Here is a 13,255-nt window from a genome sequence, read left to right on the forward strand (position 1 = left end):
TTTATAAAAAAATTTAATTTCTATAATGTATTTCTCACTTTTAAAAATTCCGAAATCTAATAAAACACTAATCAGAAATGTTATCCGTCTGCTACAATTTCTCGTTGTAAAATCCCTTTGTAATTGTCATTCATCTGGGTTTTGTGTAATGGCTGTGTCCTTTCACTCATTACTCCCTTTTTACCGAAACGAGGAAGTTGGGATAATGCATTTTTGGTCGAGTGGCAAGTCATTTTCCAAAAATTCTAAGCTTTCACATGTGTGTGTGTGTGTGTGCGTGTGTGTGAATTTACTTTTTCCATTTTCTCGTCTTTCCCGAGTAGCACAGAATTTGCTAAGTGTGTCATAACACTTAGGAGAATTTGTGTCTTATGCGATATTTTGGATACGATCCAACTACACACTGACACACACGCACACACACATGGTATCTGTGGATGAAGCCACAAAGGAGCACCATCACTAATGGTATTGGTAAGCTCTGGATATGTACCGTCCCATTAAATGTAATGTGTAGGTACTTGAGAAAGCGAACGGAAACAACAGAGTTGAGTTAAGCGTTGCAATGGGGCTACACCCTGTTATGTTTGCTTTTACGTAACAAAATGTTTTATTCATTGTTTGCCTACCAAAATATTATCTGTGAACTTTCAACTGAACCACTTAAACATTTTCGAACATCCAACATACATACACACAGACAGAGAGACACATACAAATACACGCATACAACGGAATGAACTTAGTCTTGGTGCAATCGGCTTTTACTTGAAAACTACTTTAAACTAAATTGTTACACTTTATGTATCGGCATAAGTAAAGAGAGAGAGAGAGATAGAGAGTGAGTGTGTCTATGTGTGAGCATGTCCTGTTGTTGTTGCTGCTTAAATATCTTTAAAAGTATAATAAACTATTTCCTTGAACATCGACATACGGAAAACACCAACCACTATTGAAGTTTACAACCATGTTTTTATCTAAAACTTTTTAGAAGCACGCACACACACACACATAGCATACAGAATTTTTCAATAACAAATACCTACATGTATAAACATGCACATATTAATTTATATTCCGATAAATTATCTTCCATTTTGACATCCATAAATTTGTGATATCCGTAAAGCTGATATCGTTTTTGTAAATAAACCAGCAGAGGGAAAGATCATAGTAGGGCGCAGCCGACTGTTTGATGCCCTACACTATTCTGGCTATTTTGTACATGGAATAAAGAATTTGAAAGATTTTGATAAAATGTTACAAAGAAATTTGGTAATCGGCATAAAGCATATATTAAGCCTTTGGCGCACAATCGAAACGAAATCGGATAAAAAAGTGAGCAATATCTCAATCAGAACAGATTTTGACAAAAATGTTGCAAGGCTACGTCTAGGGTGTACATTATCTTTTGTACGAATATCGGCAACCTAATGCGATCTTCAGCTTAGTTAAACATCATACACGTTGCAACATATGTATGAGACTTAAAACTAAATCTGATTACCTTTTTAGACCCTACACCGCATAGTGGTAAGGGTATTATGTCTTTATGCATTTCTTTGTAACATGGAGAAGGAAGCGAGATAGACCCTTAGTTACTTTTGAGAATCTTCGTAGAATCACTTTTTGAGTCGATTTATGCATGTCTGTCCGTCCGTCCATGTATTCTTGTGAACCAAATGCAGGTCGCATTTATTATCCGATTGAGATGAAATTTTACAGACAATATTTCTTTGGCCCAAGGACGAACCCTATTGAAATTGGTGATAATCGGATGAGATTAAGATATAGCTCCCATATATCTTCAACCGATTTCGGGTTAATTGTGCACCAAATGGCTTATAAAAGTCCCAATGACCTGTTCTCTGATACATCCCACCGAATTCGGCCTAGAAGGAAGAAAATCAAATTTAGAGAAAATCGGTTCAGATATAGCTGTAGCTCCCATACATATGTTTTATCCAATTTGGGATTTTGAGCCCCTCGCATGCGTAATATGCATTACGAAAACAATAATCTTTGGCACCAGATATCAGATACAGCTCTGAAATAAGTGTATCGAAGTTTGTTAAGATCGGTTCAGATTTGAATATAGCTATCTTCAACCGATTTCGGATTAATTGTGCAAATATAGGCCAATATCAGTCCAAATGATTTGAATTTTGGCATATCCGACCGAACTAAGTCTAGAAGTAAATTAAATTTGAAAATCGGTTCAGATATAGCTGTAACTTTCATACATATGTCTCATTTGATTTGTTGTTTAAGTCCCTCACATTCATAATATACATTCGACAAAAATAATATTTGGTAACAGATATTAGATACAGCCCAGAAATACCTCTGGCAAATTTTATCAAAATCGGTTCCGTATATATTTTCAACCGATTTCAGGTTCAATGTGCAAATAATGGCTAACATCACCCCGTTTCCATTTGGTGGAACCAGGCTCCGATATACATATTTTTTTAATATAACCCTTTTCGAAGTGATATCATGCACTCTATAGCAATATTATTTGGTATAAAAGGATAAAATGTCTCCGTCATATTTAGTAAAGTCGATACAAAATTGGATATGCATCCATTAGTTTCGTCTGAAACCAAACTGTAACTGCTGTAAAGCCAAAATAAATTATTTTTTTAAGGGAGCTCTACTAAATATGCATTGTGGTGTATGGTACCATATAGTCGAACCCGTCCGACTTTTGCCGTTTCCTTTTTTTTTTACATATTATTGATTTCGGAAACTAATTGAATTATCAGGTGGTTACAGTCGTTTGAAAAATATATGTATGGGAGTTTTAGAAACTAGAGGTGTATCCCATTTGGTTTTTTACCCTAAGCCACACTATGGTCCATATTTTAGGAGGTAGGCTCATAGTATCTTTTGATGATTTACTTCTAAGTCGATTCATGCATGTCCATCCGCCTGCCTACCGCCCATATGTCTGCCCGTCAGTCTGTCCATGTATTTTTGTGAAAAAGGCTGGTCACATTTATAATCCAATTTAGATACAGGCAATTTGTACACAGACAATTTGTTTGACCCAAGGCCAAACCCTATTAATTTAAGATAGTAGGATCAGATTTGGATATAGCTCCCATACATATGTTTCTTCGATTTGTCTTTTATTGCGCAATAATATTTAACCAAATAGAATTGAGTTTGGCACATGCATCAAAATTGAGTTTCGAAGCAAGTATGTAAAGATTGGTGATAATCGGATTAGACATAGCTATAGCTCCCATATATAATATTTATCCGATTTGTTATTTTAATCACCCTCAGACATAATATGATATTATTCGGAAAAATATAAGAAATACAGCCAAATTTTATCGAAATCGGTTCAGATTTGGATAAAGCTCCCATTCGTATCTTTATCCGATTTCAAGTTTATTGTGCACCAAATGATTAAAATCCACCCAAATGTAGTAGATTTTGGCACACATGGCTGGATTCAGCCTAGAAGCATATACTTCAAATTTATTGAAAATCGGTTCAGGTAAAGCCATAGATCCCATATATATGTTTCATCCGATCTGGCATTTAAGTCTCCATAATCGTAGTATGAACTCATACATATATGTCTCTACCAAATTTTATGGAGATCGACTCAGATTTGGCTTTAGCTTCCATACATATATTTATTCGATCCCATGTTTTTATGCCCCAAATGATTAATATGCGCCCAATTGCAATGCTTTTTGGCACATACAACCAAATTCAGTACTTCCAATTTAGTGAAAATCGGTTCAGATGCATCTAAAGCTCTCATATAAATGTTCCTTTCGCTTTGATGTCAACATTCCTTATACTCCTAATACGCACTCTACAACAATGAAATGTGATACCAGTTTAGAAATATCTCTGCCAAATTATATCGAGATCGGTTTAGATTTGCATGTAGCTTCCATCCGATATCTTCATCCGATTTCACGGTTATTGTCCACCAAATATGAGATATCATCCCGAAATGGATGGATTTTTGCACATCCAAGCGAATTTTTCTATTTTGTGAAATTCGGTTCTCATATGTTTGGACTGTATCGACTACTTCCTCCACTTTACAGGGTGAGATAAAAAACTGCAACAAAGTCAAACTCCATAATTTTTGCAATTTTTTTAATTTTATTTAATGAAATCAGAAAGGTTGGAAATAGCATCAAATATTAGAGTAAGTTTAGTTTTGTTCGAATTGGTCACCTGGAAATGAATCAAGGAACCTCATTTTGTAACCATTTTTGGGTGGCGTGTACTGAGTGCGATGGTGCTGAGTCCTGTTGGAATGTCCAAGGTCTGCGGCCAAAATATTTGCGTGCCCAAGCTTTTATACACCCTCCAGAATATGTTTGCGATAATATTCGGCATTTATTCTAATGCCACGGTCGATTAACACGAGCGGAGAGCGACCATCGGCTGTTATGACGGCCCACACCTTCACCATAGCCTACGCTTAAGTTCCGGTGACAAATCGAAGGTGTACATTTTCAGCTGACCTCTTTGGCTAGTAAACAAGATCATTTTGTTTGTTTACAAACTGCTGGACAACGAATGTTTTCTCATCGGAGAAAACCAAATTCGGCAGTTCACCACTTTCGGCCAAGCAAAGCAACTCTTTAGCTCTTTTGAGTCTATTTTCTTTCTGTAGCGGTGTAAGTCCTTGCACGTTTTGAAATTTCAATGGCAAATTGCGATAAGTTCAGCTCCGAGACATTTTTCGGCAACTGCGACGTGGGCTTTGATCAGGTCGCTTCTTTACTTTTCGAACCATTTCTGCTGATGTTGCTGTTTTCTTCCATCCACTCCTTGACGTGGGGATACGCTACCAGTATCACGATTACAAGCGATGGTTCGAGACACAAATGATTTATTCACATTTAAATGATGGAGCACTCTAACGAAAGCCACTTGTGGTTTTCCAGCCAAATATAAAGAAACCACACTATCACGCTTGAATTCCAACACGAATAACTTTTTTCTGGAAAATTCTCACTAAAATGCTTTTGTGCGCTTGTAAACAATATAATGAGCTGTCACTGTGTTAACTCATGGTCTGATGTTAATATGGAATATATAGGTCCACTGCTTCTGGTGCCTCCCCCATAAAGGGACAACATTTTGAGTTTCTATGAAGATTTTTGGTCAAACGAATTGGTCAATACAAGCCATCTGTTTCGGAGCCTCCCCCATGAAGGTTCAACAGTTTGAATAATCATAACTCAAGGCTGGGGATATACATCGGTCGGCAAACCCGACTGATACTATAATACTTCTTTTCACAGAAATTGTTTCAAATTTCGTATTTGAAGTTCGTAATGGGTACTACAACCTATGACTGAATATTGCTTCGCAGATCAACGTCTACTTCGTCGAAATTCTATAAAAAATCGTATTTCAATTTTGGTATCGGTAGTACAGCCTATGACAAAAAAAATACTTCTGAAGGACAAAGACTTCGTATAGCAGCCAAGTAAGGGAGGACTTTCTTTGAAATTTTTTAAGTAATTCACATTTAAATGCAGGAGTGCTCTAACGGAGGTCACTTGTGGTTTTCAAGCCAAATATAAAGAAATCACGCTTGAATTCCATCACGAATAACCCTTTTTCTGCAAAAATTATCACCAAAATGCTTTTGCTGTCATTGGGATAATTTTTACAGCTGTCGGACGAGTGGCTTAGAAATGACAGCAGTCTGAATTTAGTAGCAGTTTTTTCATCTCACCCTGTATATTCTTGATCAGCATAAAATTCTATGTCGTTTTGGAGATTTCCGTCCGTCTGTCCGTCTATCCGTCTGTGGAAATCATTCTAGCTTCCGAACGAGATAAAAAAGGTTGATAAAATTGCACTCAATTGTATATTGTGTCGGCAGGACTTTTGGTATTGAAAATGGGCCATGTAGGTCCACGTTTTGATATAGCCCTCATATAATGGTACCTCCCTATTTTCGGTATTTTGGTTATTTAAGCGGCATTATTCTCTGGAAATGTTTCAAATTTGGTATTTTAAATTCGTAATGGATATTACAGCCTTTGACGGAAAATTGTCTGTGCAGATCCACGTTTTTGTACAACCCCCATATAACCGTAATTTTGATTCAATATTTATGCTCTTTCCAGAATCTCATTTTTTTGTTCTATTAGAATGTGAAATTAAACTTATGAACTGGAAATGAATATTAAAAATTATTAAGAAAATATTTTCACTTCATATTCATTTTCATAAAACAAGAATCCAGTGTCTGGTCTACTTAATAATAAAATATGAACATGTTCTCCTTTGAATAAAGTTTATGTAGCAAGATTTGTATGTATGTACGCTTTAAGGTCATTAGCATAATTCAAATGCATGTGTGTGAGAGTGTGTTTGTGTGCGTGCCTTTGAATGATTGCTCTGAAGCTATTATATTTATTTTTATGGATTTTTACTACCGTATTAAGTCATAAAATAAATGTACTGAGGATACTCATCGACCTTTGAAAGTGAAGCCATAAATACTCATCTTCGATACCGCAAAAAGTGGAGCATTACAATATATATCCTGCATAACCTTTTCCGTTATATTTTTAACAGAAATTTCACAAGTCATCGTTAAATGCCGTAAACATTTTTAAAACCATTATTTGCACATTGAAGATTTATCTAAGCGATATTAAAGCAGATGACGGTATTTCATAAGGTCGGTGTCGGTGCGAGCGATAAAATATGTATATGTGTGTGTGGGTAGCACACGATGACGGTCACATTTTATTTTCCTTCATAAATTTCCAATTTCGATACAAAGATTAAAACATTTTGCTCTGTTACGCTAGCGACCAAAATTAATGAGGACATAAACGTTGAAAGCCACAGTAAATCTTTTGTCACGTTAAGTAAATGCTGGGATTTGCCAACCAGCCAGCCAGGTCAGGGTAAATGCCAAAAGAAGAACGCTTATTTGTAACGTGGAATTGTTTTTTGTTAATATTTAGTGGCTATCGCAGGAGCATCAATTATAAAAATGGGTTTATTTAATTGCTCGGGTATATGAATTCATAAAAAGGTAATTAATAAGAAATATTGCCTATGCCACGAAGCATTTTTCCAATGTTTTGGCGGTTTGAGCTTCTATAAGGGCACATTATCACATCCTTATTGCGATCTTTTCAAGGTAACAATATTTGTAATATAATTTTACGTTTTATGAATATTTGCTCCCATGCTAGTAGAGAAGTAAATATTTTGTTAATTGGTACTGTAGAAAATGTGATGAACCAAATTGCCAAATAAAATTTTGAAAATATATCCAAATAAAATTTTGAAGCCGTCTTGCGACAGAAATATTCCCTCAACATAGGTCGATTTTAAACGTACATATTATTGGTTTCGAAGGAATGGGCCAATAATGTCCATTTAGTATAGGACATTAATAGATATGATATAAATATTGCGACGTGCCAGGTTTGGCTAATAGTGGATACTTCCTTCACACTCACATAAAATATGTGATCATTTATAGAAAATGTGCGTGAGGTACCATATACAGGGTGAGATAAAAAAAACTGCAACAAAGTCAAACACCATAATTTTTAATTTTTTTAATTCCTATTGAACAAAAGCAAAAAATGTCGGAAACAGCATCAATTTTTTTAAAAAGTTTAGATTTGTTCGATTTGGTCACCTTTGCCACTAATTATGGACTTCAAACGGCCAATGAAACCGTCCCATGCTGCCCGAATGGTGCTCTGCTGTATTTTGGGCCATTCCTGGCGAAGCGATTGCTTGAAATGATCGACACTTTGGTATTTTTTAGTGCCAACCTTGCTTTCCAAAATACTACAGACACAATAGTTCAACGGATTGGTATCCGAGGAAACTCATTTTGTAACCATTCTTGGGTGGCGCGTGCTGAGTGCGATGGTGCTGAGTCCTGTTTAAATGTACAAGGTCTGCGGCCAAAATGTTTGCGTGCCCAAGGGTTTAATACACCCTCCAGAATATTTTCGCGATTATATTCGCCATTTATTCTGATGCCACGGTCTATTAATACGAGCGGAGAGCGACCTGTTATGGCGGTCCACTCCATCACCATGGCCGGCGCTTGAGTTCTGGTGGCCAACCGAAGGTGCACATTTTCAACTGACCTCTTTGCAAGTAAGCTTGATCATTTTGTTTGATTACAAACACCTGGACAGCGAATGTTTTCTCATCGGAGAAAAACAAATTCGGCAGTTCACTACTTTCGGTCAAGCGAAGCAATGGAATGGAATATTGCGATATGTATGCAGATTTCGATCAAGTAGCTTCTTTACTTTTCGAACCATTTGTGCTGATGTTGCTGTTTTCTTCCGTCCACTTCCTTGACGATGGTAGGAGACACAAAAGGTTTATTAATATTTAAATGCTGGCGTACTCTAACGATAGCCACTTGTAGTTTTCCAGCCAAATTTAAAGAAATCACACTTCCATTACGAATAACTTTTTCTCGGGAAAATTTTCACCAAAATGCTTTTGTACGCTTGTAAACAGTATAATGAGCTGTCACTAAAATAAGTTTAACAGCTGTCGGGCGAGTAGCTTAGAAATGACTGCAGTCCCAAATTGGTTGCAGTTGTTTCATCCCACCCTGTATTGGTATCTCCTCCCTTCTAATAAAAACCTTAGAAAGGTGGATTGACATTGAATTCTCTTTTAGGACTTGATTTACCCCAACTCCTTGTTAATATTTCATGCTAAATACCAAAACCATCAACTCACATCTTGGGGTGTCGTGCAGTAGGAAATCAGACACCAGTGACACATCACTAGACGGTGTTCTATCATCTTTACTTTGGCTAACGGTCATTAACAGTATACTCCAAGATTTGGAAGAAAATGGTAGAAATGGACCTATGCTGACGATGTTGTCCAATTGATCGCGGGCAAATGCCTGCAAACAATCTCATATCTAATGCAGCCAGCTGTCGTTACATTGTCAAGGTGGGCACGTCGTAATGGGCAAGGCGTAGATCCATCAACAACAGAGTCCGTCATTTTCACGCGGAAACGCAAATGTCCTGTTTTCTTGCCACCAATGTTAGATAGAGTCACGCTAATTATTTCTTCAGAAGTCAAATACCGCGGTTCTTCTCTCGACCACTACTTAAATTGGAACAGAAATACTGAGGAATATGGAAAGAGAACCTTAGCCGCAATCTACTTAAGTACTCTATAGATAAAAGTAGGGGCCTTAAAACACATGTAATCAAGTTGATATATGTGTCAGTTGTTGGCCAGATCCTCTTGATTGGTGGCACTCTTTAGGTAAGTCATCCTATAGACGAGGCATTGACAAAGTTCAAAGAGACGCATCGCTAGTGATCCGAGGTGCATTCAAGAGTACACCCCAAGCCGCACTAGATACCCGACATTGCTAAAGCCCATTAAGTCTTCACGGAGAGGAACAGACAATTAGGTGTGCTCTGTGACTCAGAGAACTAAAATAATCCTCTGCGATCTTAGGTTGTGTGAAATGTATAAGAGAAGAAGTCACTACTAGTGACTACAAATCACCACCGTCGAACTTAGAACCATTTGACATCCACATACTTGACAGGGACATCTGGACCCGTAACAACACACCGTTATGTGATATATGTGGCTGCTGTCTATAACGACGTTTCTAAGATGGAATGTAAGATTAGTGCTGGGGTCTTCTGTGATATCGTTAATATACGTTCATCTTACAAACTGATCAGCGACTGTAGTGTATTCCAGGTTGTTCGCGGAAAGATACGCACGCGCTTGTATTAACTACACTAGGTTGCCCCGCTATTCTCTTTAATTATAATTCCAGCGACGCATTTTGCTATCCTTCTTCATCCACATCTCGCTGGAAAACAATTCAAGGCAACCTCCATTGCCTTGATGTCACATTCCATTTTTTCCACTGTCCGTAACCACTGCTTCGCGCTCAATTCGCTTGTTGTCCATTTCGGATGTTATGTCGGCCACTTGTTCCTTCAAGCCACGGACTTCCCCTTTAGTTTCTTCATTCTGAGCCTACGTGACTTCAAGAATGAGCTTAAGAACTTCCGAGTACATTCACGCTGTTGCATTCGACAGACTTGCTCTGATAGCAGCGGCTAGATTGGACTTTTTTAGAAGCATATCTAAAAACTGGCTATTAACACCAGGGACGGAACCTTTGACGCGTCAATAAGTTTTTGCACTTGCTTATCAGCCTGACTAAAGATTACAACCCATAATCTAACTCGAAGGTCTGCTCACCGCATTTATTTATCTTATTTGATGCGGACTGTATTAAATAGATCCCTATTTAACAAATCTTTCTCATCTATGCTAGGTTGCCGCGATATTCTCTTTTATTATAAAAATATGTTAACTTATGCGTGGTGGAAAAATTTACGGTCAAGTAAACGGTCCCGACTATATACGTCGATAGTCAAGCGGCACTCAAGGCTTCAAATTATTTTGCCATTAAATCTATGACAGTTTTGGAGTGCAGAACAGTCTTGGAAAATAATGGGTTGTCCATCAAGATCTCTTGGGTTGCAGGTCAATATATAATGACAGGCAGAAAGTAGATGAATTGGCAAGACGGGGTCTGAATCAACTGTCATTGAAGTTGAGAACTCTTTTTGTGCAATACATGAGCACTACTCCCAGAGATTCCAATAAAAATGCCTAGATAAAAGAGGAAGTAATGTCGCTAAGAAAAACTGGCCTAAAATCTCCGACAAGAGAAGATGATAACTCATATCCATGGCGAAACCTGACCTAACACTTTTGGTGGGTAAAATTACAAGTCATGCAGCGTGAGAACCATGACTTCTGGGTTGAGCAGTGACGGTATTGGTAAACGTATAATCTGCCAAGACGAGGAATACAGCCGAGCATTCGCTCTGCCACTCTTCGACTCTCATCAGTATGATACTCTGGATCGTTGGAGAGCAAATAACATACGATCTGTCTTCATTCACTAACACAGATCCTGCAGTAATTCTTTAATTAACCAGCAGATTTAAATGGCTAGAGACAACGCGATAAATTTTTAGTCGTGAACTACAATCTTTTCCAATCTCTTCTCTTTTTGAAAATCTAGCGATTCAAACTGACAAATATGTATCCGTATATATCCAAATAAGATTCAATAAAATGCCCGCATATTTTTCTTCCCAAATCCTATTATTAGCGGAAAAGAGAGCATCAAAATAACAACAATTCAATACAAATCATCATCATAAAGAACCCTTTAATGGACACGATAAATATTCGGTTTTATTGTTTCCACAACATATGCAGATTTGGCAATTCTTAGCCAAACAAAAAAAAAAAAATATTTAACAATTTTATGAGGACGAAAGGAATGGGGAGAACGAACCGCCAGACTTTCGGAACAATAATATTTTGCATGTTTATTCGTTGATATTGTTTTGTGGCGCCATAGACAACAACCGGGCAAATCCATGAGAAATTCATACACAAAAGGGCGAAAAAAAATAATCGAAATACGACAAGAAAAAAAGTAGGAAATAAGATATGAATTCAACAAAATCGATTGTTTGGAAGGAGATCATTTACATATGAGAAGATATAAGAAATGTGTGGGTATCTGGGGAAAATGTGTGTTTCAAGGATATAATCGATTTGTAATTCTTTTAAAAATGTGAACTTAAGGCGGGTTTATGAAAGAATTGCTATCCTCTTCCACGTATAGGCAAACTGTACTTAATACTGTATTTGCAGTAATACATACTTGTAAATCTGCTTAACATATAAAGGATTCAGAAGTGTAATGCGGAAAGGATAAATTGTTGGGGGAACAATGTGGCATATTTGAAACTCCATAGTAACTGTTTGGACAGTGAAAAGGAAAGCCAGATATACACTGTTACACACTCACCGCTATACGGGTGTTTGGGTTACAAGGGCCTGTGAATCGGCAACTAATCACACTTCCCATCAACCACCTAAGTTCCAAATGTGAACAATCCGACATCGCTAATGCATATTCCTTGATTTTCCACGAGTCATTCACCCTCTTGCCTATAGACATTGTGAATGTCGAATTCTCTAACATCATCTGAGCAATTCTATTTCGAACTCCCAAACACCATCGAAGTCGTCCATTCGTCATTCTATATTCCAAATTCATCTTACCGTGTTTGAACACGAGTGGATTGTAATTTAGTATTTAAATCCATAAAACATCCTGGGTACAACTCAGCTTACCTCAGTCGTCGAGAAAACCAGGTTACAAATGATCAAATTATCAACAGACGTGTAGTGGTGCAGGGTATTCTTTCCTTATAGTTAAAAGTCTGAGTTGCCTGAATAACCTTCAACATATTAAGTTTGTCATTCCGTTTGTAATTCATCGAAATAATTAGCGATATCCGACCGTCCGTCTGTTGTAATCACGCTAGAGTAAAAACAAATTAAGATAGGAAGCTAACATTACTGTACTGCTCAGTCAGTCTGCAGCCAGGTCAAGTTCGCACATGGGCTATAACTGTCCACGATATAGTATATCCCATATATAACGGTACCTCCCGATATTCGGTATTTCGATGATATTAGACACATTATTTGTTTGTTTGTGTAGTAGGGCAATTCCCAGAGACATTCAACCCACTCCTTTAGTTTGCGAAATTTCTCCTCATCGATGGGGACAAACAACGTACCAGGCGAAACGGAGGCCACATAACACAAATCGGCAATAGTCAAATGATTACCGCACACATATTCGGAATTGACCAAAGCCTTCCCCATGTCATCGTAGGCTTTTTGCATGTAAGCAATTTTCTGGTGTTCGATTTCATGGTGGTCAAAATAGATGATGGACTCCAACATAACTCGTACCCTGAGAAACAAATGGCCACAATCGAAATAGTAGAGACGGACATCCACTTGCATGTGTTTCAATTTACATTTGGGATACCAGGTCTCTTCGAAGGAATATTTATCGGCCAGATATGAACAGATAACATGGGAATCGATAAACACCACACCTTCATCGTCCGAAACGAGAATTGTGTGCACTATCCTTGCCCTCAATTCCATTTCAACTCCCAGTGCGGCAGTTGTTAACACAACGGCCCGGCTGAACTGCGTGGAGTGTAGTACAAAACGAGTTTCTTCAACATGGTGTTTATCGGCACACATTCTCTGAGAAGAATTGTTTCAAATTTCGTATTTGTTCACGTTTATACCGATAGCTACCCACACGGTAGCTCCCTTAATTCACCGGAATTGTCCCAAATTT

The 13,255-nt window shown here is 37.6% G+C and overlaps 1 pseudogene; it reads right to left on the reverse strand.

The window, feature by feature from the left end:
• Nucleotides 1-11,758: 11,758 nt before the first annotated feature.
• On the reverse strand, nt 11,759-13,136 carry LOC131804360 (glutathione S-transferase D7-like; annotated as a pseudogene).
• Nucleotides 13,137-13,255: the final 119 nt, after the last annotated feature.

Source organism: Musca domestica, unplaced genomic scaffold (genome assembly GCF_030504385.1).
Source record: "Musca domestica strain aabys unplaced genomic scaffold, Musca_domestica.polishedcontigs.V.1.1 43, whole genome shotgun sequence".
NCBI classification, from domain to species: domain Eukaryota; kingdom Metazoa; phylum Arthropoda; class Insecta; order Diptera; family Muscidae; genus Musca; species Musca domestica.